Raw genomic sequence first — 16240 nt, 5'->3', positions numbered from 1 at the left:
CACCCCTCCAACCCTGTATTTCCCATGGCTAATCCAACTAACCTGCACACCTTTGGATTGTGGGAGGAAACCAGAACACCTGGAGGAAACCCATGCAGACACGGGAGAATGTGCAAACTCCACACAGACAGTTACCCGAGATTGGAATTGAACCCATGTCTCTGATGCTGTAAGACAGCAGTGCTAATCACCGCTGCCCTATATTTCGGGCATTTTGTGCCCTCAGCAAACTTACTTCAAAGGAACCCCACCCCCGTCCTATTTATCTCTCAGTGCCCCCTGCCCACATGCCTCATTCCTGATGAAGGGCCTATGCCTGAAATGTTGATTCTTCTGCTCCTCAGATGCTGCCTGACCGGCTGTGTTTTGCCAGTACCACATTTTCAACTCTTACCTCAAAGGAACATCTACTAAAGTATGTGTATATTCCATTCCTGTCTGAAACTTACTTATAGTGACTGGGGCATTACAAAAAAGAGGTATTTCTCATATTTCCCCATTTTCATCATTCCCTCTCATTTATTCCAAATGAGCCTTTTGCATCTTGAACCATAATAGATCTCTGTATGTGATGATGCCACCTTTACACATAATGACATCAACCCCATTTGTTGCCATGGCAGTTGACAGCAATGGCTTCCAGCGCTGGTCCTCCTGATGGCCCGAACATCACAAAAACATGGGAAGAATCTACCAGCCCTTCCCCTGACCTCACAATATCTGATAGAGTCTGTCCAGGAAGATACAAACAGATAGGCCAGAATTGAGGGCCATAGACCATTAATGCCTTTGAGTTTTGGATCATCCCTTTTTCAGTGGTTATTAGTGATATCACAATAGTGTTCTGAAGTGAAACTGTAAGCAATAGCCATGATAATGAACTAAACTTATATGTACAATGCAGAATGTTTACTTTTATGGATAACACAAAAGTTGCAATTATGAAGATAAATAGATAGATTTCCAGAGAATGTAGCAGGTTGGAGGTTACCTGTAGATAAAATTTAATCAGAGAAATATGAAGTGATGCATTTTGGGAGGAAGGTCAAGGTAAGGCAAGTTAAAACAAAAAATATAATTCTCAAACAGGTGCAGAAAAGAGAAATCGAGGGAACAATTTTAATGGTGACAGGACAGGTTGAAAAAGTGGTCAATGAAGTATTTAGGATCCTTAACAGCTTTGGAAATTGAGACTTGGTGTACAAAAGGAAGGAGGGCATGGTGAATCTTTATAAAACAGTGGTTCAGCATCAACTAGAGTATTACATTAATTCTGGACATCACACTTCAGAAAGAATGTGAAGACATTAGAGAGGGTGGCAGAAAGGAGTTACAAGAATGGGATTTCCAAGATGGATTCAATTACAAAAGCAAATTGGAGAAACTGAAAATGTTCTCCTCAAAGAGCAGAGGCTGAGAAGAGATTTGATATTGGTGTTCAAAATAATGGGAAGTCTAGGCAGAATAAATAGGGAGAAACCTTTACCCATTGGTTGAAGGATTTTACATCAGATAAAACAGGTTTAAGGTGAATGACAAAACAACCAAATGAGATAAAAACAGAAACTGTTGTATTCACCAAGAGATTATAATCTGGAATACACTGTTTGAGAACACAATAAAGTCAGCTTCAATTGTGGCTTTTGAAAAGGTTATTGACTAATAATGTGACCAACTGACAAGAGCATTGTTGTCAGGGATATTTGAGTGAGAGGTGGCTGGTCTGCACTCTTCTGCCCTCTTGCTCCTGCTCCTCCTGTCTCCAGGTCTCAGCTTTCTTAATATTCTTTATTTCCTGTGTTGCTGCTCGCTCTTATTCTCTCTCTTCTTTTCCCATTCTGCTCTTGCTGCGCTCTCATGTTCTTGCAGCTCCTGCTCTCCCCATCCTCCTCAAGCTCTCTCAGTGTTGCCATTTGCTCTTTGCTCGCCTAATACTTTCTCAGTCTGCTGTTCTTTTCGGGCTTCTGCTTTCTCTGGGCTCCTGTTCCCTATAAACTGGCTTGAAGGATAGAAATTTCCTGAAATTTAAAGCAGGCTATGATTTCAACATCATAAAGTGTTTCCTTTTAAAATACATTCATCGAAAATGTTGTAGGGCTGGAGTACTTTGCTCAAGAAGGGCTGCAGTTAAGTCAAGACACGTAAAAATGTAAGCTTTGTGTAATGGATTCACTTGTGTGGAGTGGCTAAGCTTGTGGGGTCTTGTTTAATCAAATTTCAAAAAAAGTCTCATGGCTGACTTCATTCTATAAAAGTACGTGCATTCATTTTGTGTCTTTCACAATCATCACGTTCTCAGAGGAACATGGGAACATAGGAATGGTGATGAGGATGGGCAATGATGACTGGCCTAGCCGATAACATCCAGATCCCATCATGAATAAAAGTTAAAAACCTCTAGATTCTGAAGTATCTAACAACCACTTGAAGGTACTCAGTTAAACTTGTAATATGGCTGACTTTAGATTTGCTAGACATTAAATACATTGATATGAAGGAACCAGACCACCAGAAACAAAAGGAATTTGTTTAAGTCCTACACTTTACCCAAACAGATTTCCAAGGATGTTACCAAGAATGGAGGATTTGTATTATAAGGAGAGGCTGGATAGCTCTGAATAGTTGGGACACTTTTTCATTAGAGCATAAGAAGTTGAGGGGGTGACCTTCTAGAGGCTTATAAAATCATGAAGGGCATTGATAAGGTGAATAGTAAAGGTCTTTTCCCCAGCGTAGGTAATCCAAAACAAGATGACATATGTTTAAGGTCATGATTCGGAGATGCCGGTGTTGGACTGGGGTGTACAAAGTTAAAAATCACACAACACCAGGTTATAGTCCAACAGGTTTAATTGGAAGCACACTAGCTTTCGGAGCACTGCTCCTTCATACTCCACAACCACCTGATGAAGGAGCGGCGCTCCGAAAGCTAGTGCTTCCAATTAAACCTGTTGGACTATAACCTGGTGTTGTGTGATTTTTAACTATGTTTAAGGTGAGCGGGAAATATTTAAAAACAACCTGAGGGGCAACGTTTTCACACAGAGGATGGTGCGTATGTGAATGAATTACCAGAGGAAGTGGTGGAGGCAGGTACAGTTAGAACATTTAAAAAACATTTGGATAGATATATGAATAGGAAAGGTTTAGAGGGCTATGAGCCAAACACAGTCAAATGGGAGTAGATTAGTTTGGGAAACCTGAACAGCAGGTTGGACTGAAGGGTCTGTTTCCATGCTGTATGACTCTAGGACTCCATGACTTTATGAGGAGCCTGTAGTTCCCTCATGCTTTCTCCATTGCAACCTTTAAAGAGTGACTTTTTCTCCTGTAGTATTAATTGTTGTGATTATTTGTAACTTGGTATTCTTGCGTTTTGTCCTGATCAGTTCAAGATGAAGGATTCAGCAATTTGCCTCTTTTCAACAATAGATTTGAAGTGTTGCTTTATCAATACATAGTCAACATGTCAATAATGCAAGATCGCATGATGAGCTAACCAACAAATGACCAATAATCTTGTTTTAATGGTACTGGCTGAAGAGGGAATGTTGACCAGGACACCAAAAAAGCTCCAAGCATTATTCCAAATATTTCCATTGGCTAGTTAGTTTACATGAATGACAACTCCTCTCACAGTACAGTCCTCTCTAGTGAATATATGTGATTCTGAAGTACATCTGGAATCCAGAAAATTTTGTTTCAGAGGCAAAATATCTTAGTGTTCAGAAATTTTACTGTATATTTGCTGATGATAAATATTTGCCAGAGGTTGTTACTAATGTCAACAATTGGTCCTAGTCAAGGGATGGGTTCCCTAAATCTGTATATTGGATATGTAGCTGCTTTTTCATTGGAGAAAATGGCTTTGTGGAGTGGACCAGCATTTATTGCCCATCCCTAATTACTGTTGAGAAGTGGTGAGCTGTCTTCTTGAATTGCTAACTTCCATTTATTTAAAGGAGACTCAGGGTGCAGTTGGGGATTGAGTTCCAGGATTTTGATCCAATGACACTGAAGGTGATATGTTTCGAAGGAGGGGAACTTACAGTTGGTGGTGTTCTCATGTATCTGCTGCCCTCACCCTTCTAGATAGTAGTGGTTATGGGTATAGAAGGTTTTTGTCTCAGGAGCTTTGGTAAATTTCTGTGAATCTTTTAGGTAGTACACTCTGCTGCTACTGAGCATCGGTGATGGAAAGACTGAATATTTGTGGATGCGGTGCCAATCAAGGGTCCTGAATGGTGTCAATCTTTGCAATTATTATTGGAGCTGCACTTATCCAAGTAAATTAGGAGAATTTCATCACTGTCCTGACTTGTGCCTTGTTGATAGTGAACAGGCATTGGGGAATCCAGGGATGAGGAGTTACTTGTAACAGAATTTCTTGACTCTGACCGGCTCTTGTAGTCACAGTACAGTTCAGTTTCTGATTAATGATAAACACAAGCTTTTGATAAGGAGAATTCAGCAATGGTTATGATAATATTAAGGGGTGATAGTTGGATTGTCTCTTGTTGGAGATGGTCATTATCTGGCACTTGTGTGGTGCAAACGTTACTTGTCACTTTGCCAGCCCATACTTGGATATTATGCTGCATTTGAACATGAACTGCCTTAGTATCTACTTTTCGGTCCTTCCTTTATCCATCCCATTGACGTAATATATCAAGGGGAAAAGGGATAGCTAATCACATTGTAGTTTCAGTCAATTCCCTGGAATTTCTGTTTATTCATTTGTTCTGATTTTTAATTACTTACTTACTAAAATGTACTTTTTAAAATAGTGCTTGTCCTTCATGGGGGATGGGAGGTGATGGGGACAGGATAAGAAATTTTGACTGCAGTTGGAAAAAAAGCATAGCAACAGGAGAAGCCCCTTGAGTGTGTTTAGCATGGCTGGTTGTGAACCAACTAACTCGATATATTGGTGGAGTTTGAAACAGACACAGCTGCCGGAGTTTCACTAGTCCCTCTTCACATTTGGTACATCAATTCAATGACATTGATGACCCTGGCACCAGGAGGCAGAGTTACGTCCCAGATTTATGTCTGTCTCCTTCTCTAACTGTAGAATCACTGTTACTTTCCCAATCTTCCTTCTGCTTCTGTACAGCTGATCCAGTCACTGTAGACTTGACTCAGTCTGGATTCCCTATAGAATCCATTACTCATATCAGCATTCAATACTGAATACCAGAGAATGAGATGCACTCTGTGGCAACTAAACCTTCTCACTTCATGCCTCAACCACAAGAAGCACCTACTAAAATTAACCTCTGCACTGATATTTCAAACTCTCCTTCTCCACCTCTTTATTACATTACAACAGATCCTCAAGCTATTTTAATTAAAGTGGATTAACTTTATTGCCTTGCCAGCTTTAGTAGTATTTGTGCTGACACATGGCCAAGTGAGAAATGGCTTTAATTACTTCAGCAAATTGTTCAAGTAAAATTATGGACTAAATAACACATCAAGTTCCATCGAGGTATTAAGATATCCCTTAGATCTGTGCCATTGTGCTCTAAGGAAATGTTGAATCATATTGTGCATTGTAAATGTAAGTACAGGCAGGTAACTTCATGCATGGTTTATGGAATTCAAGAAAGTTGTAAGATGATCTGTGAACTGAAACAAAACCTTCTACTTACCAGGAAAAATAGAAGAGACTAGTGTTTGTCATCACTTGGTAAGGATGCTGCTAGATTTGGAGGGCTTGAACGATAAGGAGAGGCTGAATTGGCTGGGATTATTTTTCCTATATTGTCAAGAGCTGAGGGGCAACCTTATAGAGGTTTATAAGATCATGATTGGGTGAATAGTCAAGGTGTTTTTTCCAGGGTAGGGGTGTCCAATACTGGAGGGTATAGATTTAAGATGAGTGGGGAAAGAATTAAAAGGGAGCCGAAGGGTAAATTATTCATGCAGAGGGTATGGAATGAGCTGGCAGAGGAAGTTATGGAGGTGTTACTATCCAGGGTAAACCTCCCTCCCCCAGCTAACTTAAACCTGCAACGCAGAAATGATTTAACTCGTGATATAATCTGTTAAAATTCGAGAGGCAAAGAACAATCCCAAAAGTCACTATTCTAAGTAAAAATTAACAACCTTAATTTTTTGAAAGTCTAACAGAGAATAATTTACTAACAACTTTTTACAACTCCTTTCTCTAATCTATCTTTTACTTGCACTTCTGCAAAACTGGTCTGATAAAACCCCCGATTAAAATTTACCAAAAATTCAAAGTCAAAACCAAAAATTCAAAGCTGTTGAATCTTCTATCTATATCTTCCTCTGTCCTCTCTTCTTCTTCTTAGCAATTATGTTTCACAGGTCATTGATAGATAAAGGTACATTTAGGAAAGCTATTCTATGTACAGTCTGTATATGTTGGTGGCTTGGCAGTTCTCCCTCAACTGTTCAATTTTTTTTGGTTTTATATCCCAAAGTATCGGATCATTTCATTGGTGTTAACGTCATCAAAATATTAAATTCAAACTTGATTGGAGTTTGTTATTTTGGGGCATAATTTAAACTGATTGGCCAAATTTGAATTTGTTTTTGTCTCATAGCAACCCAGCCAGTGCTAGCTGTTCTGACCAAGTGTTACATTGTTACCTTGTTCTGGACTCTCTGTGCCTAAGTCCTTGCTAGCTTTTCAACTTTCTTAAGGGTACAGTACCCCTACACCTTCCTAACAGAGGCTGGTACAATTACAGCATTTAAAAGGCATCTATTTGGGTATATGAATAGGAAGGATTTAGAGGGATATGGACCAAATGTTTAATTTAGGAGATCTGATCTACATGAATGAGTTAGAGTGAAGGGTCTGTTTTCATGCTGTACATCTCTATGATTCTATGACTACTCAATTAGTCTCTGTGGAGAGAGAAAACAGAGTTAATGTTTCAAGTCCAGTGACTCATTTTCATTTGGTTTGACAGATATTACTTGTCATGTTAATAAGCCATAGGAGCAGAGAAGGTATCTTGCTTAGTGTGTTCAGGGAATGGGTTGGGTGAGGTGGAGTTGGTAGTGTTAGATAGGTAGTGGTGGGGAGAGATGAGATAGGATGAGTAATATTGGATAAGTTGCTGATGGGTGGGATAATGGTGGGTGCTATGGGATAATGGTAGGTTGGGATAGAGAGAAATGGCAGTGGTAAGATGATGGATGGCCTGGAGTGTGAAAGGTGGGTGGGATGAAGTAATGTTCAAATGGGTGTCATGTTGATACAAGGTATGGGAGGATAGTAGTAGGCTTAGGGTGGGATACATACCTTTCAGCCTTGCTAAAGAAATGTATTAAAATTCTTGAAATGATTTGTGAGCATACACAGTTAAAAATGTTCCTCTTGCTCAATGGCTTTTCTGAGGCCCATAATTACCACAGCGTTAATGATGAAAGAATTTTCCCAAAATAGGATCACTTGTGTCATTTAAGTACAGAATCCATATGAAGTTACACACATTCAATTCAATATTTGCCTTGATTTCCAACAAAACAATGACACATATGGAGTCTTCCAATTCATGTGGAAGAGTTATGTTGAAAAGTTGCCGAAATAGCAATGAAAAATCTAACATTCTCTGACTAAAGCTTTTCGAAATTCAGAATGGGCATTTATTCTCCTGAGCAGGTGCTGATGGATCTTCTTGTGGACCCCCTGCAGTGATGTGTTGAAGGTCTCCCAGTGAAAAATGAATCATTTATCTTCAGGAGGTATGTGGAGAGGGAAGTATTTTGTCTTTCTCTGACGTGCTATCTCTGTCACCGTCATTGTTTCCTGGTGTCCTTTGCAGAAAACCTTTAATGACAAGGATGTAATTGTTTTTAATACAGTATCAATTGCTTAATAAGTAAAGAAAATTATCAGAATATACACTATTGCTTCATTAAACCTATTGCTTCATTAAACTGCTACAGTTCAGCAGTAAATTCCTGTGATTGCTAGTGAAACATTTGTTTTAGAACATTTAAATCATGATGTATAATTTGTATAATGCTGATAGGTCCCCATAACTTCTTTTCTATTTGAAGTGTAAGATACCATTTCATCTTGAGTGGATTATGTGGTTCATTAAGCTGTTGTTAAAAGAGATGATATATAGCAATGCAGATTACCAAGATCTGTAGGGCTAGAGTTTAAAGTGTTAAAAATGGGTCAAATTATAGAAAAGATGAGATGATGGGAGAGGTTATTTTCTAACAGTTGCTGATGCTCATGCTGATTATTGACTCTGAGTTTTCCATCTCACAACAATCTCTCACAGATGAATGAAGACCACCTCTACAATATCTGTTCTATTTGGTTGATGGAGTTTCATCTTTTATTCTTTAAAGGCTGAATTTTATGGCCAAAAAGTGAATGGACATCCTCTCGATTTACCAACAAAATTGGTCATTATGCTGATTAGAATATGATAAAAGTCAAATGGGCCCAAAATTTGTAGCCCACCATCACAACGTCCCTCCCCCCCAATACCACTGCCTTGTGAAATAGGGCAATAATCATGTCATTGCAACACTGAAACTGCTAATTCACCATTACTTGTCATGTATGTAATTTACTGTGGGGGTCACGTAATTAAAGCTCAAATGGCCTCCTCCTGTTCCTCCGATATGGTCCCTGCAGGAAGCACTCTGCTTTGGAGAAGAGGACTAAAGAAAATAAATAAAGTGAATATGAAGGAGAGCAAAGATTAAACTCCCATCAAAATAAATGATCCTAATACTGGAAAGGTAATTTTGCATTGGTCTATGTTAATATACATTATAAATGATTAAATTATTATTCATTATATAAAAAATTTAATTCAGATGTCCATTTGAGTGCAAAAATTTGAACTTAATTTTTTAATAAACAACTTGAATTATTTGTGCAATATCTAAACTCTGATGTTAAGCAAACATTTGTTCAATAATGGTTGCGTTTTTACTCAAGACGTGTGAAAATACCAATGATACTTCAATCACAATGTGTTTGGCAAGTCTTTTTTACAAGATTGGGGAATTGGGGTCCAGAATATGACACAGTACTGCAATAACGCTGTTCATTTCAGGCTTTGGCATCAGATTTTTAGCTTTTCCTCATTACCTAGTTGAAGCTGTGTGCCTGAAACAGAAGTCCTGTGAAATTGTGATAAATTCCACAGCACTGTAAGTGGGAGAGACTCAAGTGTGCAGCAGTTGAACAGTTACAATTTGAGTTTCTTTCTTGATAAATAGTTTAAGTCTGGAATGCTGGAAATCTGAAACAAACACAGAAACTGCTAGAGAAACTCAATAGGTCTAGCAACATCTATAGAGGGAGAAATAGAGTTAACATTTCAAGTCTGGTATGACTCTTCTTCAGTTCTACACAGGTTGGTCCATACCCCGTACGAAGATAGCAGAAGGCCATCTTCTATAGCAGTGGGTGCCAATAATGTTCTTTCGGTTGTATTGTTTCAGTGGTTTGTGAGGAACTTGTTCTGAAGTAGAGAACTGGATGTAAGTTCCCATCTCAATTACCTCCAAACTCTGGAGGCGCTGATAGCAATAGTGTTGTCAGCTGTGGTTCAGTAGTTACACACTCAACTCTCAATCAGAGGGTTCAAGTCCCACTCTGACCCTTGAAAGCAAAATCTAGGCTGACACTCCAGGACATTGGAATACTGTACTTTTTTAAATACCTTTGTGGAATGTGGAGGTTTCTGCCTGGGCCAACATTTCTTGCCATTGAGAAGATGGTGATAAGCTGTCTTCCTGAAACACCGGAGACCATTTGTGGGAGGAGCTATCATTCAGATATGCAACTGAAGATTTGTCTGTCTTTTCAGCTGGACATTAATGATCATGCGGTATTTTTTGGTGAGTTCATCATGACATTCTGACCATTATTTATCCTTCAGTCAACATTAATTTTAAAAAAGCAAATATTATCTCCCTGCTCTCTGTCCAAATCTCTGCCACTGTTCTGACCACAATCACTAGAACTTCCAAATATTGAGTTGATTATAATGACAACCTGAGGTTGTGAAAGGTGATAGATAAATATAAATATTTCTTTCTGTTTTCTGTTCTTTTAAACACATTAAAGTGTTCCGACACGGGGTAGACTCTCCTGCTTAATCTAAAACCAGCAACATAGAAAAAATTTATCCCGTGCAATAATCTATGAAAATTCGATAGGCCAAGAACTCGTTAAAGTAAAAATTAACAACTTTATTTCTTAAAGTATAACAGAAAATAATTAACTAACAACTATTTACAATTCCTGACTCTAACCTATCTGTTACCTTCCCTTCTATAATACTAAACCGATAAAATTCCCATTACGATTTACAAAACAAAAGTCCTGATCTCAAAACCAGGCAGTTTTCATTTCCTCTAAATTCTGGTCTTCTTTTCTTCTTCTTAGGGATTTCTGATTCACAGGTTACTGATCAATAAAGTACCTTTAAGAGAGCTTTTTTTCAGGCAATCTTTTTACATGTTGGTAGCATGGCAGTTTTCTTCCCAACTGTTCAATTTTTCCTGGTCTTATGCCCCCAAAGCATTGGATTGTGTTATTGGCTTTTAAGATTGTCAAGATACTAAATTCAAACTGGATTGGCATTTGGTATTTTTTGTGGTATAACTTAAACTATTGGCCTAATTTGAATCTGTTTTATCATTTCCAGGCAACCAGCTAATTTAGTTTTTGGCCAAGTGTTACACTGTTACATTATTGAGAACATGTGGTGCTGTCAGGTTGCTCTACCAGCTTTTAACTCTCTTAAAGGTACAGTAAACCACATCTTCAAAACAAAAGACATTCCAAGAAGATATGTGAGTTGACAGGAAGTTGGCAGATTGAGTGGGAAAATACAAGTTTGAGCTTTGGCAGAAGCATACAAAAGCAGGCTATTACTTAAAGAGACGGAGTCTACAAAATGCTATAGAACAGATATCTGGATGTCTTTGTACATGAGTCATAAAACTTTAGCAAGCAGATGCAGCAAGTAATTAGGCAGGCTAATGCAATGCATTTACTACAAGGAAGATGGAGTGTAAAATTTGTGAAGTCCTGTGATTATTGTACAAGGTGAAATGCTTTGGTATATAATGTACTGACTAGCTTGTTATCATGCAACCTACACCATGGCTAGAAGTGCTTTTGTTTTCGTTTGTGGCAGATATTAAAACACATTGCTTAAAAACAGGGCACGGGTCAGATCTCAACTGGAGTATTGTGCACAGTTTTTTAAAGATAGAAAATAGATACAACAAAAGGCCATTCCGCCTCTTGAGCCTTCTCCACCAGTCAATATGATCGTGACTGATCATCAAACACTATGCTCTGTTCCTGCTTTCTTCCCATACCCTTTGATTCCTTTAGCCTAAAGATCTATATCTAACTCCTTCTGGAAAGTACTGAATGTTCTTGTTTCAATCGCTTTCTGTGTCAGAGAATTCCACAGGTTCACCACTCTCTGGGTGAAGACATTTCTCCTCATCTCAGTCTTAAATGGCTTACCCATATCCTTAAACTGTGACCCTCTGGTCCTGGGCATTGGGAATGTATTTCCTGTGTTTACCATATCTAGTCCTGTTAGAATTTTATAGGTTTCTTTGATATACTGCATTATTCTTCTAATCTGCACTGAATATAGTCCTAACTGATCCAGTCAGCGGGACCATGGCATACTTGCATTGGAAGCATTTCAGAGAAAGCTCACCAAACTGATTCCTGTGATGAAGGGGCATTTTCCTTAGAGGCAGGTTTGAGCAGGTCAAACCTGTACTCACCGGAGTTTAGAAGAATGAGAAATGAACCCAAAAAGATTGTGAAGGGATTTTGAAGGGTAGATGCTGAGATGATGTTTCTTTTCTGGGAGGAATTTAAAAATAGATGACACAGTTTATAAATAACAAGTCTTGGAGACAGAGATGAGGAGGAACTCATTGTCCCTTAGATTACTTAGATTTCTTACAGTGTGGAAACAGGCCCTTCGGCCCAACAAGTCCACACCGCCCCGCCGAAGCGCAACCCACCCATACTCCTACATTTACCCCTTACCTAACACTACGGGCAATTTAGCATGGCCAATTCACCTGACCTGCACATCTTTGGACTGTGGGAGGAAACCGGAGCACCCGGAGGAAACCCACGCAGACGCGGGGAGAACGTGCAAACTCCACACAGACAGTCGCCTGAGGTTGTCTCAATGGGTAGTTAAAATGTTTGAAATTCTCTTCCCCATTGAGTAGTGGAAGCTGGATCATTGAATATATTGAAGGTTGACTTAGATTGATTCCCTTTTTGTTTCAGACTTAAGCCTGAAACACCGACTCTCCTGCTCCTTGGACTCTGCCGTGCTTTTCCAGCGCCGTGCTTTTCCAGCGCCACACTTTTCGATTTGAAAATCAAAAGTTGTGGATTCAGTCAGGGAATTGGAGTTAAGGCCAAAATCAGATCAACCATGGTTTTACTGAATGATGGAGTAGGCTCAAAGTGCTGAATGGACTATTACGTCTCTGTTCTTTACATAGAAGGACCTGGGGATGGAAACAGAGCCTTGAATTATCTTCAGGTTGTTCCAGCAAATGGTCAGAATTAATATGATGCACTCAATGGCATTTTTCTGTGCAATGAACCCCCGTGGTTTATATGATTTTATTGTGTGAGGACTCAAGTGATCAATATGGCAGAATGGAAAAGCTGAGAGATTAGTTATTTGAAGTAGCCAAGAGGCAGCCTGTTTGTGGTGAAAGATTTCTACATTTGTAACACAGTCGTGAGAAGTCTATTGCTTCAATGGATAGATTAGAATAGATATAGCTCTTTGAAGAGAAGTGTTGAGTCAGCCAAATTTTATTGTACAGAGAATTGGAAAAAGAACATTGCAGAAAAGAAAAAGATACTTCAGAATCCATAAAGTCCTGAAGCTGTCCAAACAATTTTAAATTCCATTTCTTCAGACCTTCTCCAGAGAGGTCTTGCTATTGGGAATAAGTTGGATAATTTCCACTGCTTTCAGCAGACTATAAAAAGTGTGCTGCACATTTATATGACATCAGAGGCCTTTAGGAAGGTGATTTACAGTGATCCAAACCTATATGCAGGATTTTCAAATCTGTTGTGTGTTGTTTTGTTTAAATTGGAACAGATCACTCGTTGCTATTTGTTTTTCTCAGTGCAATTCCCCTAAGACAGTGGAAAGAATGGGCTATAATTCCTTTTCACATATGAAGTACTGTTGTAACTAGTGACTGATGTGATTTATTTTATTGCTAATGTTACCCTTACTTTCCTTTCACTTTTTGGTTATTTCCCTTCCTCTCATTTCTCTTTTTTGTTAATCCTACTTAATTTTTTTGAAAATAGTGTAATCTTTGATTTGATGTGGACAGTACTGGAAAGGCCAGCAATGTTGCCAGTTACTCTTGAACTAGACTTGGTAGACTGTTTCAGAGGGCAGTAACTACATTGCTGTGGGGTCACATGGTAACCACATTAAGTGCTAATAGCAAAAACATTCTTCCCTAAAGGACATTAAGGAACCAGAGGTTTTTTTTATGGCATTGAGTGATGGTTTTCTGGTCACCGTTCCTGAGACAAGCTTTCAATTCCAGATTTTCAATAATCAAATTTGAAATCCAACAAGTACTGTGGTGGTATTTGAACCCTAGTCCTTAAGATTTTGGGCTGGGGTAGCTAGTCCAGTGACATTGCCCCTGTGTCAATGTCTCCCAGGACATTTATGATCGTGGAGGTTGTGAGTGGGTGGTCCTGTGGTGGCGGGGTATGGAGTGAGTAGGGAATTAGTATTTAATTGATAGCAAGGGGCAGTAAGCAGTGTCTGTTGCCTTCCTGACTCTCCTGATTAAGTCAGAGATGGAAAAGGTGGAGGTTAGCCTTCCCACCTTAGGCCAGTTTAATGGGCACTTAAATGGGCATCCTCTACCAATGACAAATGGGCCTCCATGTCATGTGGAAAGTTGCTAGGTGTAGCCTGGCGGATTCACTCAGGGCTTGAGCAGAAGCAGTGGGCGAGGGGCTGATGTGGATAGTCACAAGAGCTGCCTCTACGGGAAGAACACCCTTGCTTGCCACACTGACACCCTCCCCATTCTTGCCAAGACATTCTAGATTGACTCCAGTGAGACCACCCCACTTGTCTTTACTCCAGGCCCTCAGCACTGCTCCAGGTACATGTTACATGTGAACATAGGAGCATATGAAATAGAAGCAGAAGGAGATCATTTGGGTCCACAATGCTGCTTCACCACTTAATAAGATTTTATCTGATCTGTCTGTGCTGCTAAATGGGCCAGATTTTGAACAGATCTAACAACTCAAGACTGGGCATCTATGGTGCATTTTGAGCCATCAACAGCAGCAGAATTATACTCCAGCACAATTTGCAACCTCATGGTCTGGCATATCCCCCACTCAACCATTACCATCAAGTCAGGGGATCAACCCTGGTTCAATGGAAAGTGCAGGAGGCTATTGCACAAAATATGGAGGCTTGGGATTGAGGGTGATTTAACAGTTTGGATCAGAGGTTGGCTAGCTGAAAGAAGACATAGGGAGGTGGTTGATGGGAAATGTTCATCCTGGAGTTCAGTTGCTAGTGGTGTGCTGCAAGGATCAGTTTTGGGGCCACTGCTGCTTGTCATTTTTATAAATGACCTAGATGAGGGCAGAGAAAGATGGGTTAGTAAATTTGCGGTTGACACTAAGGTCAGTGGAGATGTGGATAGTGCTAAAGGATGTTGCCGGTTACAGAGGAACATAGATAAACTGCAGAGCTGGGCTGAGAGATGGCAAATGGAGTTTAATGTGAAAAAGTGTGAGGTGATTCACTTTGGAAGGGGCAACAGGAATGCAGAGTATTAGGCTAATGGTAAGATTCTTGGTTATGTCGATGAGTAGAGAGAGATCTCTGTGTCCGTATGCATAGATCCCTCAAAATTGCCACTGAGGTTTTGAGTTTTGGAGCCATGAGGTCATGGTGAGGTCACAATTGTAGTATTAAGTACAGTTCTAGGCACTGCATTATAGGAAGGATGTGGAAGCTTTGGAAAGGGTTCAGAGTAGATTTATTAGGGTGTTGCCTGGTATGGAGGGAAGGTCTTATGAGAAAAGGCTGAATAACTTAAGGCTGTGTTTGTTAGAGAGAAGTAGGTTGAGAAGCGATTTAATTGAGACATATAAGATAACAGAGGGTTAGATAGGTTGGACAGTGAGAGCCTTTTTCCTCAGATGGTGATGGCTAACACGAGGGGACATAACTTTAAATTGAGGGTTGATAGATATAGGACAGATATCAGATGTAGTTTTTTTACTCAGAGAGTAGTAGGGGCATGGAATGCCCTGCATGCAACGGTAGTAGACTCACCAACTTTAAGGACATTTAAATAGTAATTGGATAAACATATGGATGAAAATGGAATAGTGTAGGATAGATCTTCAGATTGGTTCCACAGATCGGTGCAACATCCAGGGCTGATGGGACTGTACTGCGCTGGAATATTCTATGTTCTAAACACCCTCAAGATGGGAGTGGGCAGGGCTTAGCACCTCAGTACAAAAGATAATTTTAAAGCCAGAAGTGCCAAATTGATGACCAAATTTAGCATCCTCCAGTGGCATCACAGATCCCAGTCTTCAGCCAGTTCGATTCTCTCCACGTGAAATCAATAAACAGTTGAAGGCGCCGCATTCTGCAAAGGCTATGGGCCCTTATAACATTCCGGCAGTTGTATTTAAGACTTGTGTTCCAGAACTTGCTGCATCCCTAGCCAAGCGGTTCCAGTACAGTTACAGTACTGGTATCTACCTGACAGTGTGGACAAATCCAATTAAAACTCATCAGTTTATTCTCAGTCATCAGTAAAGCAATGGAAGGTGTCATGAACAGTGCAGAATTTGTTTAACAATAGTGGCAATTGACACCACACAAGTGCCAGGCAATAACCATTTCCAAAACAAGAGAATCTCCCTCGCCATTCAATGGCATCACTATCACTGAATCCCCCATTATCAACATTGACAAGTAATTGAACTGGATGGGTCAGATGAGTTACTGTGGCAACTGGAGCAGGACAAATGCAAGGAATCTTGAAGGGAGTAACTCACCTCCTGATTCCCCAAATCACATCCACTATCTAAGAGGCACAGGTCAAAATGTCAAACAGGTCAGAATACCCTCCACTTGTCTGGATGCATCGAGCTGCAACAATACCCAGGAAACTTGATACCACC

Source organism: Chiloscyllium plagiosum, unplaced genomic scaffold, assembly GCF_037043375.1.
Source record: "Chiloscyllium plagiosum isolate Xiang-an unplaced genomic scaffold, Cpla_swu_hap1 HiC_scaffold_26, whole genome shotgun sequence".
Classification (NCBI taxonomy): Eukaryota; Metazoa; Chordata; class Chondrichthyes; order Orectolobiformes; family Hemiscylliidae; genus Chiloscyllium; species Chiloscyllium plagiosum.
Note: the sequence above shows the minus strand (reverse complement) of the source record.